At 41.8% G+C, this 13,507-nt stretch overlaps 2 protein-coding genes across 10 annotated transcripts in view; one reads left to right on the top strand and one right to left on the bottom strand.

The window, feature by feature from the left end:
- ASTN2 (astrotactin 2) overlaps window positions 1-13,507 on the bottom strand; it is a 982,181-nt gene that overhangs the window by 245,660 nt on the left and 723,014 nt on the right. For 3 of the 4 annotated variants that reach the window (XM_011950064.1, XM_011950065.1, XM_011950066.1), the window contains exon 1: window positions 5,984-6,181. The exons of the other annotated variant lie outside the window; for it this stretch is intronic. The gene's annotated coding sequence lies outside the window, so the exon portion shown is untranslated. Of the gene's footprint in view, window positions 1-5,983; window positions 6,182-13,507 lie in introns of those variants that run through there. 4 annotated transcript variants of the gene reach the window in all.
- The window catches only part of TRIM32 (tripartite motif containing 32), a 99,616-nt gene that overhangs the window by 79,734 nt on the left and 6,375 nt on the right, over window positions 1-13,507 (top strand). For 2 of the 6 annotated variants that reach the window (XM_011950069.1, XM_011950067.1), the window contains exon 1: window positions 6,220-6,302. The exons of 1 other annotated variant lie outside the window; for it this stretch is intronic. The gene's annotated coding sequence lies outside the window, so the exon portion shown is untranslated. Of the gene's footprint in view, window positions 1-356; window positions 368-6,219; window positions 6,303-6,515; window positions 6,585-13,507 lie in introns of those variants that run through there. 3 more of the 6 variants (XM_011950070.1, XM_011950073.1, XM_011950072.1) reach the window with 3 other exon arrangements.

Below are 13,507 nucleotides of genomic sequence, written 5' to 3'. Positions count from 1 at the left end.
CCTGTAGTCCCAGCTACTCAGGAGGCTGAGGCAGGAGAATGGCATAAACCCGGGAGGAGGAGCTTGCAGTGAGCTGAGATCCGGCCACTGCACTCCAGCCCGGGCGACAGAGCAAGACTCCGTCTCAAAAAAAAAAAAAAAAAAAAAGGTGGATAAACAAGCTATAGATAGATTTAAAAGGCCTTTATGTTTTTCTCTTCTTGGAATATGCTTTTCTGGAAAAAGGTTTTTTTCCTTCTCAGCATACTGAATTATTTGTCTCCATTTTTTTTGTCTTGCCACTCTTAAAGCATACATAAGAGGCCCTAAGATAACTTCTGATAGCCTGGGCCTCCTTGGGAAAGACAGAGGAGGAGCCACAGACTCCGTTTTGGAAAAAATTCTCCGTTTCCTTCATTAAAACCCAGGAATTAAAAGTGGATGGATCCGTCTCAAAATCAAACACTCTGTTCTGTTTTGCATTGTATTATCTGACAGTTTTGAGTTTGGGGGATATCAGAAATTACTTGGCAATATGAGAGAGTTGTGGTGTGTAACAACTAGGTAGGAAATATACTTTAAGGAAAGGCTAATAGCACTTATGGAGGGATACTTGACTTTTTGCACACTTGGATCATAGAAGCATGCTATTGGCCACCTGGAAGATAAGGAAACATCTCCACCCCCTACTGGGAGATGAGACTCCCATGAGAGATGGGCTGATTACAAAATGGGCTGACTGGCTTTGGGTTGCCTTGCAGTGAAATGCAGGGTAGAAGCACTGTACTGTCTTCTCCCATAGTATTTCCCTCCCTTTGGGGACCCAGGATCCAGTATAAAATGGCACCCTTAATTTTTGGGGTCTGTCTTTGCCTTCACCTGCTTATTTGCTGCCTATTTAACCCTAGAGAGGCATGTTTTCCTGGCCCTGTTCCTCCAAGGGCTCCACCCTGAAGCTAGTAATCCAATTAATAAACTGGCAAATGAAAAATATTACAAGTGCTGATGCATCTGTCTATCTATTTATATGTGTGTATGTTTACATATAAAAGAGCTCTGATTAATTGGCTTAGAAAAATAAGCACTTAAATCAAATATTTTATCAGAAAAATAGAAACTTTAATGCCTTTTTGTTCACAAGACTTCAGTAATCTTTTGGAAATAAAGACAGTTTTAAAAATTATTGGTAAAATAAAATGTCTTAAAAATGTAGACATTTGTATAAATTAAGGTCAGATATCAGATTTGTTAAATGCTTTAAGGTCAAACCGTTTCCTTGACTTTAGAAAAGTGTTCAACTTACCTACTTTGGGGCATTAGATTATAGATAAGGCCTGGAGACAAATGAAGAGCCATGCCCACCAGCTATGATAAAAAGAGTCAGACCTTATCGTCACTTCTATCTGACGTCCTAGGCTCCACCCCAGTACATAATTAAAATCACTTACTTATCAGGTTTTTCACTACAAATAAAAGTTGCTAAGACTTAACATTGTAACATGTTATTGAGACCACTGGAGAAACAGTTTTACATACAAGGTGTGTAGGGAATGTGTTTTTGGTAAAAGATTATAAGAAGGTTTGGCTTTTTTTAAAAGGAATGTAATTTTTTCTAATTCAGAGGGTTTTAAAGATTGCCTTAACCTAAAAGTGTAACAGAACAAAACTGAAGGTTTAAGCAAAGTGAAAAGGGCTTATAAAGGGTTGATCTCGTAAAAAAAAAAAAAAAACATTCTATGGGTATAAACAAGTTGGCTAAGATTTGAAAGAAATTATTGAGCATTTTTCCATAGGTTAAAACATTAAAATCATACTGATGTGGGGCCAGAATCTGGGCCCATATGTCCAAATAACAAGGTTTTCTTAGAAAATTGATCTGTTTGATAGAAAATTGTAAAGGGTTCGAAACAGTTTACGAAAATCTTACCTTATGATCAAACTAATTAAAACTGGATATAAAACTTTACTTAAAAAACTGGTTTTTAACATTAAAGATGTACTAATGGAAACATGAAATCTGGTTTTCTCTTTTGAAGATGATTTTTATGTAATGTTAAAAGATAAGGAAAGAGTTTTACCATCTAGGTAAATGGCAGGGATATAAAGGGAAGACAGAAAACAGACAAATTCAGTCAGCCTCATGCTATCTTTATTGGGTCTTATTTGGAAAGTTAAGTCTTCTCTATCAGAGTAAAGGTTTTTCTTTTTAAAAATTTTTGAAGTTGGCCAGGCACGGTGGCTCAAGCCTATAATCCCAGCACTTTGGGAAGCCGAAACGGGCAGATCACGAGGTCAGATCGAAACCATCCTGGCTAACCCGGTGTATCCGCGTCTCTACTAAAACAAAAAAAAAACTAGCCGGGCGAGGTGGCGGGCGCCTGTAGTCCCAGCTGCTCAGGAGGCTGAGGCAGGAGAATGGCATAAACCTGGGAGGCAGAGCTTGCAGTGAGCTGAGATCCAGCCACTGCACTCCAGCCTGGGCGACAGAGCGAGACTCCCTCTCAAAAAAAAAAAAAAAAATCGTTTTATTGGAATAGAGGAAAAAATGAAACTTCTAGGATTCTCATAGATAGCTGATGTGTTAAACATTGCTAATCTTTTCATTTTCACTCAAGATAGCATATTTCTTTAGAGTTATTTGCAACTTTTAACAAGTGAGTAAAAAATACTTCTGTGAAAAAAATTTTAGAGCATATTTGTTTCTCTTTACCTGATTTCTCCTGAATATGGAAACTATTTGTAAGTATTCTGAATTTATGTCAGTACAGTTAATTGCGTAAGTATAATAAGAATGTGTTTTCTCTTGTAACAGGACACAATTGGAGAAATTGGTTATTTTACCAAGGCTTTTACTGGAATGGCATGCTTCTTTCAAAGAATCAAAGTTAATGTATACAGCCAATTAAAGCACCTTGGGGAATCTAACCTCATACCTTGTCTATACAGTCCCCGCACAAGGTTCCTGACCTGTGAGCTACCTTGGGATCTTGAGGAGAGAGGAATTTACCCAACTCATAGGTATTTGAGGGTACAAACCCATGGATGAGCCTGGCTTTTAAAAACTCTTATCTGAGATTCCTCATGGAACAGAGTTCCAGCAAAGCCAATTTAAACAAAGAAGACCCTAAGTGAAAAATAATTATTCTTGCTGTACTTTATGCAAATAATCAGGCCAAGTATAGTAAGACTAAAGTATATTTCTATAAACAAATCAGTTCTATCATGATTTGTTTTTAATAAAAATGGGGTCTGGAGAGAGAAAAATTACGCTTCATAAGGAAACCTATTATTAGCTGTTGTTAGCTGTCCTTGAGTTTTTTGTACAATTCTGACTAAATCCTAAATTATTTGTGGGTTAGAAGTCCCCAAACTAATGCTTTCAAATCTTTGCTTTTAAAATTGAGAATTGTACTCCTCATCCTAGGACTCGTTATTTACCTTATAGTAGGCTGTTCACCTAAATACTGTACTAAAACTATAGATGAGAGCACTAATGATTTTGCCATGCAAGCCTTGGAAGCCCAGGCAGATCTGCATGAGTCGGTCAGATACTTGCAAAGTGGTCCCACTCTTCTCACCTTGGGGTTCACTCCCATTCCCACTATGTCACCTGTCAGCAAGAAGAAACCAGAGCAATCAACAGCCTTTTCCCATATTCATACCCTACACTTTAAGATTAAGGTGTTACAAAACCCAAACTGAGGGACTGAAACTGCCTTTGCAAAATTATGATTGACACAGTAAAAGAGAGCTAACTTAACTGACTCCATCTTGCTTCTAACCTCCAAGTTGTCCTTATTTTTTCCTGGGCATAGGCTGAACTAACTTTGGGAGAAATTTAGTTTACAGTTTATAGTTTAAACAAAGATGGTGACAACCCTATCCCAAAGCAGACCTCCTTCTTGCCTGGGGACTAGATTGATTGCCTTTGTAGGACTAACATTAGCCACAAGATTAGAAATTGTGGTTTAGGAGTTGCAGCTGGAGGTTACAAGATGCTGACCCTCCCTAAACTGCTTCTAAGATCAGTGCTTGAGATATTTTGCAGACCCTGCACTTGATGGATCAGCTGGCACCACCCAGGTCAATAAACTCACTCATCTGATCTTGTGGCCCCCCCACTCAGGAACTGACTTACTGCAAGGAGGCAGCTTCGACTCCTAGAGCTTCGACTCCCTATGATTTCTTCCCTGACCAATCAGCACTCCTGGCTCACTGGTTTCCCCTGACACACTAAGTTATCCTTAAAAATTCTGTTCCCCAAATGCTCAGGGAGACTGACTTGAGTAATCATAAAACTCCGGTCTCTCGCACAGCCGACTCTGCATGAATTACTCTTTCTCTATTGCAATTCCCCTGTCTTGATGAATCAGCTCTGTCTAGGCAGCGGGCAAAGTAAACCCCTTGGGTGGTTCCTCTGATACAGGTGATTTAAGTGTTAAATAAAAATCTGTTACTTTAAAATGCTGAATAAAGAGTGTTTAAAGCACTCCACAAGCATTATTTTTTAAATGCCTCTGTGTAAGAGAAATTCTAATATTGTGCCAGGATATGTCAAGCTATATGATAAAAATGAGTGCATTTCCTAGAATGCTTATTCTACTCTAAGAGTTTGTGGGAGGTATCATAATTCATTTAACTGGTAAGTAACCTAAACATTAAAGAAGAGTCAAACACTTATTTTTTTTTTTAAAGGGAGAAGAGAGATTTTTTTTTCTTTTCAAAACACTTGCTTGAGTTAGATCCTCAGGAGTATTTTTAATACTCCTGTGTAATTAGGGAAACATCATTATGTCTGTATTGATACATATACATACATATATAACATGTATATGTGTAAGACTATGAACAGTCCTAAATTTATACTTTGGGCTGATAACTCTGGTTTTCAGGAAAAAAAAATAAAAATAAAAACAAGTGCAAAGTCTCCCTAACTGGTCTAAGTGAGAAATCATTTGGCACCACCTCTCCCTTATCCCCTACCTGCTAATTACAATTTTTCAAATATAGTTATCACTAAGTGCAAACTACCATAATCTTGGTTTATCTTCTTGGCAAACTTCACTTAGAAATTTAGAAAATGGGGAGAAAGAGTAAACAAGGTTAAGAGTGGGTTCTCAGATAGAATTGGGTACAAATCTGGACTCCAATACTTAGGCACAGGTGGCCTTGTTGTGTAACCACCGAGGTTACACAACAGGTGTAGGTTAACCATCAGCTGCCTTATCTCATGAGGTCCTTATGAGGATTTAGTGAGCTATGCACCTGAAGTCCTTAGCTGTAGCCAGACAGCAAGTGTTCAAAGATGTTAGTCATTGTTTTTGGTTACTGTTTGATCATTGTGCAGGGTCACATAGCTAAGAGGAATTTCAAATCCAAGTCCATCCTACTTCAAATTCCTTTGTGCTCCTAAGCTGTACAGTATAATCACCTTGGACAGTAGGTGATTGGCCCCAAACTACTTCGGAGAGTGCAGGTCACGGCCAGTCAGTCCTGTATCAGACCTCGTCCTTGCCAGATGCCTAGTGCCCCAGATTCCCTCAAATCTCAGGCCAGGTCACCTCCCAACTGGTAAGACTCCTCCACCTTCACCTCTGACTCCCCAAAACTACACTTGGTTTGGATTCCCGGGTACCTTCAGCCTGCAGGGACAGGGGCTGCAGCATGTACTCCCCATGTCTGCCTCTGCTGTCGGCCTCCCAGCTGAGTAGGCAAAACATTCCTTTACAGAGCAATGTGTTCATGGATAAACTTGTCTCTAGCGCAGCGCTCTATCAGAGCACAGGACATGGGGCCAAAGCACTGCCCTTCCTAGGGAGTCCCGGTTCTCAACCTTCCCAGAATGGAAGTTTGATTCTTCCGTTGGCCCATTTCTCCGATGGAAAAACAGATTCAGCAAGGTGCCAACGCTTTGTTGAGGACTACCCTGGAGGCTACGGTTTTGTGAAAGGGTAGACATTTAGACTGGAGTCAGATACGCATTCTGGCTTATCTCCTGACTTACTGAGTGAACTTGAGCAGGTCCCTTTCGCCCATGGGTCTCGATTTCTTCATCTGCACAAAGGGGACGGAACACTGGATTACGTGTCGCTAAGGCCCCGGGATCTCAGAGGAAAGCTCACCCCCGCAGGGCCGCCTGACCCCGCGCGCTGGCGCCCGCTGCACTACAAGCCCCAGCATGCCTCGGGAGGCGGGGCTCAGTGACGGACAGGGAGCTCTGCGAATTGGCGCTCGGCAAAGGGCGCTCAACGGCGCGTGCGCCGAGGACGGCGGGCGGGTGGGCTGGCGGCGGTGGTGGACTCGTCGGAGCTGCGGGCGGTCAGGTAGGGGGCGGGAAGGAGGGTTGGGGACTGGGGACCGCGGCCAAAGTCGTGGGCCGTGGCTCAGCGGCCGGTCGGGGGAACGTGCCGGCGTGCAGCGGCCGCGCCCGAATGGCAGGGTCTGGGGACCGGATCTGAGGGGCAGGACTAGGGTGGGGGTGGGGCTGCGAGGGGCTGGCTCGGGAGGGATTCGTGGGGCTGAGGAGATCCGAGGAGATGGAGCTGGGGGAGGGGAGCGAGGGGCTCTGAAGAGATATGCGGTTGCAGCATCTCGGGAGGTATGAGGTAATGTGGGGGCCCTGAGGAGGAACGGGGTGCAGCATGTGGGAGATGGGAGGGAATCAGGGCCCTGGAGGGAGCTGGGTGCAGAATTTCAGAAATATGAAGGAACTGGGGGGCCCCGATGAGGTTAGAGGGAATCTGGGGGCGCTAGGCATCTGGCAAGGACAGGGTGTAAGATGATAGGAGCAAGGTCTAGGGCGATTCTAAGTGCTATTGAGAAAGGGCTTTCGGAGTGGGCTGAGGGTGAGATAGAGGGGGTGGGGTGAGTTCTTGAGGGACTCTATCTTGTTAGCAGGAAGAAGGGAGCTGGCTGAGTTGTGAAGGCAGCACATGACATTCAGTGCATAAGAGGAAGGAGCAGGGTTTGAGGGCGGCACAGTGCCTGATGGAATGCAGGAGATGGGGGTTCAGATTGAGGGAGAGCAGAAATCTGAGGTGAGGAATTGGGGCGTTGAACTGAGGTGCGGAGCTGAGTGCGGCAAAGATTTGCAAATAAGGATTAAAGGATCTGTGTCCGAGGGATTTGAGGCATATGAGTGAGGAATTGATGAGGGTTGCAACATACAGCCCCAAAGATTGGAATTTGGTATTGTAAGAGGGTTGAGGACAGGGTTTGGAGAGGATTGAATCGTGGGGTGGAGATGTCCTAACTGGGCTATAGAATCAAAGGACACTGAGGATTTGTGGATTGGTGTCTTGGGCTGCTAAAGAGATTTTCCTTAAATCGCTGCATGGGAGACGGGGAGTTTAGGACCTAAAACTAATGTATGAAACTCTAGATGAGTATATGAAGATGAGCAGAGATCAGGTGTTGAGGAACAAAGTGATAAATCTTCAGTTCAGATATCCTGAAGGAGTGTGGTAATCCCTGTGAAGGGTAGAATCTTCTTCTTTTATTAAACAAAGATCCGTTATCATAAGGCAGGTATGGTATTGCCACTAACTCCACTCTGACCACCGCCCTCTCCCTCTCCCTCTCCCTCCCCCTCCCCCTCCCCCGGCCCACTGAAAGTGGTAGGCTTTGGGGAAGAAGAAATGGAACTATTCAAGGTCATCTGCCTAAGCCCTTTTTCCTTGTACCCCCAAGCTAGCAAAGCACATAGCATGTGAGACCTCCAGGGGAATGAGTGGAATAATTTATCCTATATAAGATCCATTACAGCTTGAAGGGGCAGTGGCTCTGCGAGTGAGATGTTTGGGCTCGGAGAGGGACAGAAAAGACAAAAAAAATCAAACAACAACAAAAAAAGGGAACCCTTATGTATTGAGCATTTAGTCCTGTGCTAGACTGTAAAGCAGTGGTTCTTAACCAGGGGTTGCTTGGTCTCCTAGAAGACATTAGGCAGTGTCTGGAGATGTTTTTTGGTTGTCATACTTAGGGTAGGGGATACTACTGGCCTCAAGTGGGTAGATTAAACATTAAATATGATGTCTTATGTTAATGGTAAACATTTGACAATGCATGGGATAAGCCCCTCCCCCCAAGTAAGGAATTATCCTGCCTAAAATGTCAGTTATGCCAAAGTTGAGGCACTCTGCCCTAGAGTCAGATACCCTGGATTGAAGTCCTAGCTCTATCTCTTCCTGACTTTGTGGCCTTGAATGAGTACTTAACCACCCAGTGCCTTGGCTGTTGATCTGTAAAATGGGGTTATGATAACAGGACCTATGTCACAGAATTGTTGTGAGGATTTAGTGAAGTAAATTAGCATGCCTAGGATCTGGCACATAGTAAGTTCTCAAAGTCTAGTAATTTTTAGTCTTGTATCTACTTCTTTACTCAGTTTTCATGACAGTCCTTCTAAGGACTATATTCAGTTTTACACATGAGTAAACTAAGGCTTAGGAAGTGACTTGCCTAAGTTTTCATAGCTAGGAATGACACAGTTAAGCTCATACCCAGATCTCTATAACTCTGTATTTTCCCGCTTTCCTTGCTGCTTCCTTGTTAGGACCCGCTTAGTCTTATTTTCTCAGCCCATTCCCCTCTAATTAAAACGAGGATTGCCCAGTGAGTATCACTGACTATCAGATTGAACTCTAAAGTTGGGGGGTAAATCTCTCTGATTAGGTAGGGAGGAGCCCTGGACTTTGTTCTTGATTTGTTCTTAGACCAAGACCAGGGGCTAGATAAGGAGAGGAGCTTGAGGTTATCAGGCAGGATGAGGTGCAGCGGACTATGGGGTGAGGTATGGAGGCCGTTGGCTTGAAAAAACACCTCACGGCAAGGACTGAGGCTGAAGGCAGTCATACTTTGAAGGAGAGTAACTACTGTTCTGTATGGTCTCTTTTGGACTGCTTTTCCCTGGAACAGAATAGTAGCATTGGCTCTATCATTTCCAGGACTAGCTACAGCATTGCTGAAGCCAGTTCAGAAACAAAACTTGACTGTATCTGACAGCAAGACTTAGCTGGAATATCCATGCACATCCCTAAAAGAAAATATGTCATGGGAATTCAATCAGTCCTGTCTAAACTCCTTACTCTTTCTAATTTCCCATGTTACCTTGGACAAGCACTTGTCCTGTCAGCTTCAATTTATTAAAAATGCAAATGATTATCATTTGTTGAGTGCTTATTATGTGCGTTATCTTAGTGAATTCAGTCATCCTGCTAACAGTCTGGGTTTTATTCCTTGTTTATATGTGAGAAAAATAACAGGTTAAGTGACTTACCCGGGGCTACAGAACAAGTGGCTAGGTTGGGATACAAACCCAGTTGTGTCTTACACCTATGTTACATTATAGTAGTTTTATGAGAAGGCTTTTCCAACCCTTCAGAGCCCCTATGTTTATGTCTGGAGAGTAGTTGGAAGCCAAAAGTTTATAAGGCCCTTAAAGTAGATCATTGTCTGTGCACACTGATGTGGAACCTTTGTGACATTCCCTCCATCTTGTCTTTCTGGTAAAACAATCAAATTTAAAAATAATTTCTAGGTGCCCTTACCAACCTCTCAGCCAGACTTTGTCTAAAGCTAGGGAACTATGAAACATCCTTTAAGTTAGTAATTTTATGACTGGGAGTTGACACTGGGATTTGAATCGTTGCTCTATTACTTACTGGTTTTGAGACCTTGGACAGGCTACTTTTTTCTGAGCATTGGTTTCCTTATTTTTGAAGAGGAATGACACATACTTTACATGGTTATTATGAGACTATGAGAACATATAAAAAAATGCCTGACAATAAAGAGTAGTTGCTTTAAGAGTGTTAGCAATTATTAGAGGAAGGCAGTGCTGGAAGAGAACTAAATATTGCTTTGTCAGATTTATTTATTTAGACAGGGTCTTGCTGTGTCACCTAGGCTGGAGTGCAGTGGTACAATCACAGTGCACTGCAGCCTCAACCTCCTAGGCTCAAGTGATCCTCCCATCTCAGCCTCCCAAGTACCTGGGACCACAGGTGCATGCCACCACACCTGATTTTTTTTTTTTTTTAATTTATTGTAGAGATGGGGTTTCACTATGTTGCCCAAGGTCTTTGCCAGATTTTGATAACCCTAAGTAGTCTCTGCCAGTGTCCCCAAAATTCTCATCCCATTTTGTATATTTCCTGGAATCTCCTTGATCCTTTTAATCATAATCTCATGATTAAATGAACAGATGTTATATGCAGGGAAAGGAATTGAAAGAGCGAGGGTTGAGGTGAGTTGGAGGTCTCTGAGAAAGGGCTATTGATTTTTCCTTTGTCTTGTATTCCTTGAGTCATATTGGCAGCATAGATACTACTCAGATGTTTGTGAAAGATAGAAGGGAGTCTCTCTAGGTCCTGCAGTTTTAGAGGAAGACAGAGACAACAGGCAAGCATGTTTTCCAGGAAACCCTGTTATTCATTTAGCCTGCCCTTGACATAATTTAGCTTAAGTTTTCTTTTTCTACAAACATACTTCCTTTTGGATTGTTTTGTTTGCCCCAGCCTGGTACAACTTCAGGAGCATGGCTGTGTTTCCCTATAAGCCCCTACTTGTTGAGTTTATCTTAGTTGTCTGCAGGTGCCTTAAATGCCCTGAGTAATCTAAACTTCATCAGAATCCTCTCCAACACACAGGAGTGAATGTCAGGTGATGGCCTCACTGACTTCTTTAAAGTCGGTCCTGTTAATGAGTGGCCTTTGGTGGCACAGTGATAGTTTTGCACTTGATTAGCATTCTGTTAGAATGCATGAGGAATAAAGTTTAGAAAGCTGACATAAAAGGAAATGAGATAAACCTTGCAAAAAAACCGGTCAAACCAGGGGAGCATGTCAATAGTAGGATGGACCTTTATGTCTTGTGAAAGGAAATGCAATATTTTACATGTTGTCTAGTTTTTAGGGGAAAGCACTGTTTATGTCTGTTTTCTGCTCAAAATTGTATCACCAGTACCATTCACAGGGCCAGACACATAGTAGGTGCTTAGTAAAGATTTGTTTTGTTAATTGCTTAAAGTTCTCCAGTTTTGCTTGTGGCCTAAACCACCAAAGGCTGATATAGGTATAGGAAATAGAGACATCTAGAGAACTACCCCATGGTGGCGATTCAAGCATTAGATGAAGATTTGAAACCTTAGATCATCTGTAATCTTTAGATTCTGGGATCAGGTAAAACAGTTTCTAGAGGGCTCAGAATTTTTATTGTTTAAGTGTATGTATCTGAGGCCTTGGGTACAGTCTGCTGAAAAGTGCCTATTCATTTCTTCTAATAGGTTGGGTGGTGGCAGCAGCAGACTACTACTGCTAATAATAATAAAAACTATTATTTATTTAGAGTTAATTGCATGCCTGGCTTGGTACTGTACTTAGTGCTTTACACATGTAATCTCATTTAATCTTTACAATAACCTTGTGAGGAAGAGACTATTTTAAAGCCTCTTTTCATAGGTAAACTGAGAACTAGCAAAGTATTAATAACTTGCCCATGTCTTCACAATAAGTGGTAGAGCTTGAATTCAAATCCAGGAAAGCCTGATCCCTCAGGCCTACTTCCTTAATCTATATAATACTGCCCACTCCTAGTTCATGTCTTTTAGTCCTAGTTCTGTTGTGTGATTTGTGGTCTTAATTTCCCCCTCCTGGTCTTAGTTTTCTCATCTATTTTACAACTTGAGATTACTACCTTTTCTTCCCCTTTTGCCCAGGCTGAAGTACAGCAGCAGCATCACAGCTCACTGCAACCTCCACCTGCTGGTCTCAAGTGAGGAGATTGCTACAAATTCTAGCATTTTATACTCAGTCTGTGCTTGAAGGAGCTACAGCAGCTCATTTTCTGGGCAATAGAAGTTGTAAATTCATTTACCCATCAGTTTTTAGCCTGGATGTCTAGCATTCTTAATTAAAACTCTTCAAAACTTACCAGCCCTTTTATTAATCTTTATGTGCCTTTGTATGCCATGAAAGGAAATTTTCTTCATGCTTTCAAAATGTAGTTTGTAAACTGGATGTGTTATTAATACTAGTACAGTTATTGTTAATGCTGTTTCTGGTTATTATTTATTTAGCATCCTTTTATTATACACCTACAGGTATCAGGCTAAGTACTTTATATGCATAAAATCCATAGTCGTTACAGTACTCTTTTTATAAACTAAAAAAACAGGTTTAGACAGGTTAAATAAATTGCTTCCTTCCCCACAACTTGTGACAGTGCTAAGATATGATCTCAGTTCTATATAACTTCAAGGTTCTTTTTCTTTGGTTTATTTGCTTTTTCTACTACCTTGGTTACTCATTTCATGGAATGGGGAAAACCCAGTGGTGCTAGAAGAGGCTAGATTAATATGGAATATGATTATGTAATTTTTCTGAGTCTTAGGGCAGCCAGAGTAGACACAGCTTAAGGGATAGTTTCTCATTGGGAGCTGAAGAGATGTGCTAGTACAGTATGGTATGGTATGTACAGTATTAATCATTAAGTCAAGGGTTGTGAGAAGATGGTAAGCTGATGTTAGATGAGGTGGGAGATCAAGAATTAATGGGACAAAGTGCACAACAGGAAACAGACCTTCAAGGGATCATGAAGTGAGCCAAGATGATACATAGCATGTTGGATACTCACTCTGATTGGTTGCAGAGTTGATAGCGGGCAGAAAATGGGCAGCTTACTTAAAGATTTAGAATGATAAGACAATTCCTTTTATTTGTGTAGCCTTTTGGGGAAACTGATGTCTAATTGACCTTCTATCTGAGTCATTCTCGGTATTAACAGTAATGACCAGATGTGCCCTTCTGGAGGAGACAGGCTGTATCTGCCTGTCTCTTAGCCCCATTTCAGGCTAGGATCCTTCACAAAGCCATGTTTTCAAGTCATGGAAATGGGAAAAGTGGTTCTGGCTTTTTCCAGGTTTGAGGCTATATCCGTGTCTTATGCTTCCATGAAGGGAACACAGGTTTTCCTGGCAAAGCATGGCAGCTTTGGGGCAGGAATTCTTGACATCCTCAGAGAGCTTGGTGAAGCTGTAGTCAGCTGAGATAATTTGGGGATGTGGGCATAGTAAATTCATTTTTTTTAACCTGATGTCTTAGAGAGGTAGGAAGCTTTTCAATAGGAGGAATATGATATTCCAGAAAGCTGGGGAAATAATTTGCTGCTATTTTTACAAGTTGGCAGCCTTGTCTAATAAACTGATCTGCATTGCCAGCTCTGGGAAGAACACAGATGTCCCTGTGAAATGTAAGGTAATGTTCTGGATTCAAACTCCAAATGTTGTCCTCAGTCTGTTGTCCCAGACTATAGAAGAGAGAACTGTAGCTATTGATTTAGAATTCAGAAGGGTTGCATGGATCCTGAATTGTAATTTATATCAGTATGTCTATACTATTGCCTCTAGACACTTGGCATCTAAGAATTTACCATTCACAGTTTCAGATATCCACATCAGACCTCATATGCTTATGATATGTGGTAAATACTGTTTTGCTGAGGTATGGATTTGAGTCAGAAGGGATTGCAA

Source organism: Colobus angolensis, unplaced genomic scaffold (genome assembly GCF_000951035.1).
Source record: "Colobus angolensis palliatus isolate OR3802 unplaced genomic scaffold, Cang.pa_1.0 Scaffold301, whole genome shotgun sequence".
NCBI classification, from domain to species: Eukaryota; Metazoa; Chordata; class Mammalia; order Primates; family Cercopithecidae; genus Colobus; species Colobus angolensis.
This window is presented reverse-complemented; position numbering and strand designations above follow the sequence as displayed.